Source organism: Xiphophorus maculatus, chromosome 15 (genome assembly GCF_002775205.1).
Source record: "Xiphophorus maculatus strain JP 163 A chromosome 15, X_maculatus-5.0-male, whole genome shotgun sequence".
NCBI lineage: Eukaryota > Metazoa > Chordata > Actinopteri > Cyprinodontiformes > Poeciliidae > Xiphophorus > Xiphophorus maculatus.
In genome coordinates this window covers 13,906,209-13,912,873 of record NC_036457.1, presented here as the reverse complement: position 1 = coordinate 13,912,873, position 6,665 = coordinate 13,906,209, and positions in this window count along the sequence as shown.

Below are 6,665 nucleotides of genomic sequence, written 5' to 3'. Positions count from 1 at the left end.
GTCCTGTAAGTCTAGAAAACTGTAACTCATAAAGAGCTGAAAAAAGCAGAGCTCTCTGTCTTTGAGGGAAGTTCTGCCCTGCATCTCCAGAGCCAGAACTATTTGCTTTTATGGTGAAAAGCAGCTTTGATCTGGAACAACCCTTCAAAAATCTGCAAAACAGCCGAAACACTGAGTTCCTTTAAATCAAGGCTTAAAACTCACCTGTTTAAAGTTGTCTTTAATTAATAATAACTGGAACACTGGTCAAAATATTTGATGTGTATATGCTTGATGGTTTTGATGATGGCATGGCACAAAATTGTTTCACAATTGGCTACTGCATTATGTTTTTATGGTGTAAAGCATCTTGAATTGCCTTGTTGCTGCAATGTGCTATAAATAAACTTTACTTAATTGGCTTAAGTTTTAATATTCTGCTTCTAGATACATACTGTTCAGAGAGATAGCAAATTAGCATTTAACAACAAGGATTTTAAAACATTTTAAAACTTCTGACTCCTAATCCTAAAACTGCTGCACTACAACAATCGTGTCATATCAAGACCCTGTTCAGTTTTAATGCTTCTTTGTCCATAGACCACAAAATTCTATGATCTGCTAAACTCAACATATTTAAAAATTCCCAGAATTAGGTTTCTGAAAGTCAGAAATGCAGCAAGAAAATTTCTTAAAATTTGAAATTTCACAGAGAATGGTAGACATCACAAAGCAGTCCCAGGTTTTGTCTCTTATGGATGTCAGGCATATAAAACATAATCAAAGTTGCAAGTACTGTATAAACTATTCATTGGCACTCTTGTCAATTTGAGCCTTATTAAAACAACATATGTGACTATTTTATAAGCAGCATATGATTTAGCACATCAGGGTTTTGTAGTAATTTTTAGCAAAAATCTATTATATATTCTCATCCCGGAGGACACACAAACCACGGCGAAAGGGTTTAAATAAAGCACTGGCTTCTTAAAAAGAATAAACAAAAAAACAGTTCAGTTTCTCTTCTAGGGCTTAAGCCTAACCTTTGTCGCTGCAGTTAATACAGAAATGTTTGGTAAATCAACCATGTTGCTCCCGTTGCAGAACTGATGTAACAGGTTGTGGTTGTTGGATAATGATTATTTCCAGGAGGATTAACTCTGACAAAGTAAAATATTTCCTTGTACTGTCTTGTAATGCTTTATATTGCTCTAAGCCTTACTTCTCACTGAGCAATGACGTAAACTAGCTAACAAGATCCCATTTCCTTCTCTTCACACTGCCTGACGCAACATCGTGTCTCATTTGCAACACTCACTGAAGTTATTCAACATCAAACAGAGTTTGAATGACAACTGTGAAACATTCAAAATGTGCGGTTGATCATCTGCCAGTGTTTCTCACAACTACCGGATTAGTGCGGTTGAATCGTCCCCCTTCAGACATATTCATATCTACTCATTCGAGTGTGTTAAGCCAGATGATACTCCTGGTTTGACTGCCTATTTGCATTGCCAGAGATTTTCCAGGAAGGCCTTTTTTGAGAATTCAAACCTATTGCATGGAAATTAGATTCTGGGATTTTTTTTTAAATAGGCTTTTCTTAAGTCCCTCTTATAAAAGATGGAATTTATTTCTCGCTTTCTATTTTACCTGCTACCTATTTAACCGAAACCTTTTATTAAAAACAAAAGAACACGAGCAAACTTGTCTGCTTCGAATGAAACATCAACATGTCTCCTGACTTCACTTAATCCGGCAATTGTTAGACAAAGAGCAGTTATAGCAAACCACTTGCGAATTAACACTTGAGCAGTTGCTGATCTTTAGGCGCCTGCACCAAATCTGACCCCTGTGACCGTAGATTAGGTGAAGGTTTTGGAGTCTTTGGCAGTATTTTCTCCCCCTCTTACACACGTTCATTGCCATTTTCTGCTGGATTAGTTTCTGCTTCAAGCTAATGCTCCCAATGCAAAATCTCCTCTCTCTCTCTTTTTCTCATGCTCTTTATGTGCATACCTTAATATAAAGAACACCTTGTGATCCTTGCATGTAATTGAGGGGCCCAGCTCCCCTGGGTAAAACACCTCAAAGAATGTCATAAACCATGTAATCAGTGATTTACCAAGAAACTAGAATGTAGCATGACCTGTCTTGTTTGATTGATGAACTTTATGAATTTAGCATTAATCGTGTACCACACCTCTTGTCTAATGACTACTGGAAATAGAAAATGACTTTCTCTTTAAATAATTTAAAATGCTTAGTTGGCAAAGGTTTAGTCCTATAGAAAGAGAGAGAGAGAACCCTCTGATTGGTTAGCCATAATGTGCAAGTGTACAAAAATGAGACAGGAGTGACAACAAAACACATCACACAGCATTCCTTATTTGTTGTCTGTTTTATTAAAATGTTTCATGTCAGTTATCAATATATTTTTGCATTTCCTTGTCTAGATAACCTTCACATTGCTATGGTGAGGAAGAGTCATAACAGAGCTCATTCAAGCTCTGTTATTCAAGAATACTATTTGTTACATCACAGTATTTGTTATGGTATTTAGTAAATTTGAGTAGTTGTTTTACAGCCATTCTAGAGTTTTAATTTTGATTTACTTAGTTTCACAGTATGTTTTACTTCACCTACTGTTTTATCTTGAAACGGTTTCCTTACTGAACTGTGACTGAACTGTGACAACCACCTGCTGGTGAGTTGGATCCAAAGGTTGGGAGGGGACACACCCAGAAAACCAAAATGACTGGTACTTCAAATTCAATTTGAAAATACTTAGTTGATCCCAAAAGGAAACTAAACGAGGTAAGGGTGTATTTGGAATGGCTGGAAGAGGACCCAGAGTGGAAGAGCTTCAACTCTCACCTCAGGAGGAGCTTCTCACCTTCCAAGGTGCATTGGGGAAATCCAGTCTGAACATCCTCCATTAGCTGTAGCTCAGAGAGGCTGCAGCCTGAGGGCAAATCATAAGAAAAGCTAGACAAACCTGTTAGTGGAAGGTAGTTGTGCTTGAAACTGGGTTGAAGAGGGGACAGCAGAACTAGATTGAGGATGTTGTCAGGTGGTAGAATAGAATAGAAAATACTTTATTGATCCCCAAGGGAAACATGCTTACTAGTTGACAAGCTACTCCATCCAAGTTGCTAAATATTAATAATGCAAATATAGCAGTAAGAGATTTTTATAAGATCCTCATGTACCTAAGAGTGATGTAAGTAATTCAATATGACTGAATATAAATGAATGAATGAATAAATAAATAAATAAATAAATAAATAAATAAATAAATAAATAAATAAATAAATAAATAAATAAATAAATAAATAAGAAAGAGCAAGTGTACTTTCTTTTCGGAATCCAGTCTACTGCACAGGAAGCATGTGACATCTGTCGATAAAAAGTTCCCTCTTGTCACCAAGAAATCCCTGTTCTTTAGGCAAGAAACGAAACATCTGCAAGTGGATGAAATCAGTTCCTCTGCAGGTTGGCTGGATTCCATTTTAGATAGGGGGCAAGGAGCTCTGTCATCTGGAGTGAGCTTGGTGTGAATTCACATCACTGGGTACGGTTGAGTTGAGGTGCTATGACACCTTCCAGCAGATGTTTTCAGGGCACATGCAATTGGACAGAGACCCTAAGGCAGACCCCAAACACATGGTAGGAACTATATTTGCCTTTTGGCATTGGAACATATCGTGGAAAATTAATGTACTTAGTCAGTTGTTCTTACATAGACCTCCGGAGTGTCATATAACAGCAGGGAAGAGGTCCTTGATGCTCGAGACTAAGTGTTACTTTCCTGACTCAGAACTTATAGGCATCAAAGCTGTCCTCTTCATAACATAACCCCATTTCCTTTAGAATTTACAAATGACAAGACCATCTGTGTTGGGCTCCACAGAATCCTTGCTGTATTGCATAACAATCAAAGATTCACACCTACAGTTCAATCAAGCCCCGTACCTATTAAAGGTAGCCAGAATCCACTGTTAGTCAGAGCAGACTTGACAGACTCCTTTGTTCTGTCGTTGCAAGGTTTAAAGTCTTAATCTTACTTTTTATCATCCAGACTCTTGTTAAGGTAATTTCTCTCAAACATCTAGGAATCCCTAGATATAGGGTTAGGTTAGGGTTAGGGTTAAGGTTAGGGAATCCAACAATGACCTGGAAGGTCTTGCTGGTGGGGAATATGTCTGAGTTTCTCTCCTGTCTGATTAACCAATTTTATTGGTTGATACAATAGCATCCAGAGTAGATAATTCAAACCCTATAAAGTGCAGGATGTCATTTAAGACTTTGATTAATCGTACAAGGCTTTACAATTGCTAGTTGTTTATGTTAGTCGCAGTTGTTTTTGTTATTTTGATTAGGTCTCTTTTCTCTATTTTTGTTAATTCTCTTGACCTTGCTTGTGTTATGTCTGTATGCTAACTTAAGTGATTATGTGACATAAGTCACAATGTCCAATTCAAGGGTATTATTTCTGGCCGGACAAATCCAGACACATGCTGAAAGTGTTGCTCTTTCTGTGCCTTACAGAGACATGGCATAAAAATAAGAAAACAACGGATTGTGTTCAAAAATGACCCTGGAGGGAATCAGGTGTGACTGTGAGAAACGAAAGAGACAAGAAGTAGGACAATAGAGACAGGTGGGACTGAAGCCCTGCCAGCAAAGGCTACGTGCTTAAAAGCAGGTAAATCACTACATGCCGCAGCACTAAAGCGAGATAAATCACAAGTCTGCAAAAAACCCCTCCCTGAGGTGTGTTGTCGGGTCAGAATGTGCACACTCACACGTACTACATCTTTAAGGCCTCCAATCTATATTTGCCCACGTTTTATGGCTGATTGTGACGCCGGAAAGATATTCTACATAAGTCATGTGGCAAGCAACAGGGGAGAGGATGAGAGAGAGACGGGGAGGGGGGGAAAGGGAATAAGACTAAAATCAGTTTAAAGAGGGATCATTGGAGCAGAGTGCAGAAGAGACTAATTGAGGTGAAGGGGGAGCAGAAAAGAGGATATATGTGGTGCAGAGGGGATCATGACTAAGAAAGGAATGAGACAACTGGCCAAGACAAAGAAGGATTTTACTGATGTTGTTCGTTCGCATTTGTGTTTGCATGCTAAAAATGGAAACCGATATGAACATGTAACATTCGTTCCTTCTAAATGTCCCCATAAAAACATATTCCACTGTTTTCTTTCATCTTATTTACAGGAACTTGCAAGTGTTTCATATTTTATCACTTTACAACTACAGAATTCAATGCATTTTACTGGGCTTTTATGAGATACCAACATAAGGTGGCGCATAATTCTGAAGTGAAAGAAAAAGCTTAGGTCGTTTTCAATTTTGCTTACAAATTAAAATCCGCAAAGTATGGTGCTTGTTGACCACCTGGCATATGTGTAACTTAATGTCAGTTTGAGACATTGGCAGGAAAAAAAAATATTTTTTTAAAATAAAAAGATAGTGATAGGAAGTCCTATATGTTTTTACACAAAACATGTAGGGGACACAGCAAATATGATTTAATCTAGTCGGATGGGAAAGCATAATACTAAATTGTGTGGAGAAAACTAACACTGTAAATCAAACAGAACACCACAATAAAGCATGGTGTTAGCAGCATCATGCTGTGGGGATGCTTTTCTTCAACAGAGTCAGAGCGAAGACGAATGGAGCTAAATATGAGAATCTCTGACTTGGACATTGGCGTTTGACCTTATGTTTTGCAAAAAAAAGTTTGATCATAAATTTTCATTTTCAGATGCTCGACATTAGTAGAGACTCCAAACGGCTTGTAGCTGTAACTACAAAGAAAGTGTCAACTCGGGGGGCTGAATAAAACCGCATGTCTGACTTTGCAGATTTCACTTTCACAGTTTTAAAGTACTTTGTGTTTGTCTGTCACGTACAATTCTGATCAATTTTATGAAGTTTGTGCTTGTATAGTGACAAAATGAAAAAGCCCTGAGGAAGTAGGACCACCGTTTCAAGACACTGCTGTGCTGCAAGGGGTCATACTGGCCAGTTGTAGTTTGTTTGCCTGGCTCCGCTGCACCCACTCAACCCTCACATGGGTGTAGTCCAGATTACCCTCATTACCACAGCATTACTACTCACTAGGCATATTCATGATCACAACAGTGCTTCTGTGCATGTCCCTGCATTTATTTAGATATGTACAGATGCAGATAGATATCGATTAACTGGAAACTGTTACTCTTTATTCTACACTCCGTCCCTCCACTGATGATGGTACATTTTAGGATGATTTGGGTTTTTTTTAAGAGTCAAATGGTCAGTTTTCAAGATAGAAGAATCTGTTGTGATAAACTAATTAAACTAATGGCATGATAAGTCTTGTATGAAATAAAAATCTCTACTTATGCTTGCAGGTAAAACGAGAGAAAACTCAACTTGAATCTTTTTTTATTTTTCTAAATTTGAACCACGGTGTCATTTGGTGCCAAGAATACTGATGAGATTCTACCAGTGGCTCTGTGCTGCGAGAGCATAGCGCTGTGAGCAAGTGATGTGAGCTTATGGACTTACTGCAGATCAGGTAGAAATGAGCTGGATTTGCGTGTTCTTGTATTAAGAGAGGCCTGGCCTTGTTAGAGAATCCACAAAGGCTCAGTGTTAAATTAAAGAAAAAAACTGGC